Raw genomic sequence first — 552 nt, forward strand, 5'->3', positions numbered from 1 at the left:
TTATTCCTCACAAAAGATTTTGAGAAGGTTAAAGCTTCAGGAATTTAAAAATCCCCGTGTTAACTAGGAGTTTTTAAATAACTTTTGTGTTCAGTTGTGGGAAGTACACATTGTCAGCTTCCCTTCCTTCACTACTGCCACTTCAGGAAATATTTTTCAGCAGAGAGGCACGGGCTAATACCTGCTTTGTTGAGCATCATGTTTTGTAATGCTGCTGGAGAAAACTGAAGAGCCAGCTGACTCGTGGCTTTGCAGGGTATTCTTAAGATGAAAAGCTTGTGCTTGTGACATTGGAGTGGGAATTTTATGGCAAGTTGTAGACTGCAGAATCTTATATTGTGTAATGCTGGTCAGGAAGCCACCAAGAACTTTGTGTCAGTAGAGTTTCTAGATTTATCCAGAAACAATTTTATTCATTCTTCCCTGGTTGATAGGAGCAGAAATAAGTCAGTGGCTGAAATAAGAAAACTGCTTAAGGTACAGGTACATAACACCCCCACCCCCAGATACACAGATTTATATAAATAATTTTTAAAAATAGTGTTTGCCTAC

At 38.6% G+C, this 552-nt stretch overlaps 1 protein-coding gene and 1 long non-coding RNA gene across 13 annotated transcripts in view; one reads left to right on the forward strand and one right to left on the reverse strand.

Moving 5' to 3' along the window:
• SLIT3 (slit guidance ligand 3) overlaps positions 1 to 552 on the forward strand; it is a 512,565-nt gene that overhangs the window by 200,803 nt on the left and 311,210 nt on the right. The gene's annotated exons all lie outside the window — the stretch shown is intronic.
• Positions 1 to 552, reverse strand: part of LOC308177622 — a 109,724-nt gene that overhangs the window by 72,174 nt on the left and 36,998 nt on the right. The gene's annotated exons all lie outside the window — the stretch shown is intronic.

The sequence above is a fragment of the Anser brachyrhynchus genome, assembly GCF_964034855.1.
Source record: "Anser brachyrhynchus genome assembly, chromosome: 14".
NCBI classification, from domain to species: domain Eukaryota; kingdom Metazoa; phylum Chordata; class Aves; order Anseriformes; family Anatidae; genus Anser; species Anser brachyrhynchus.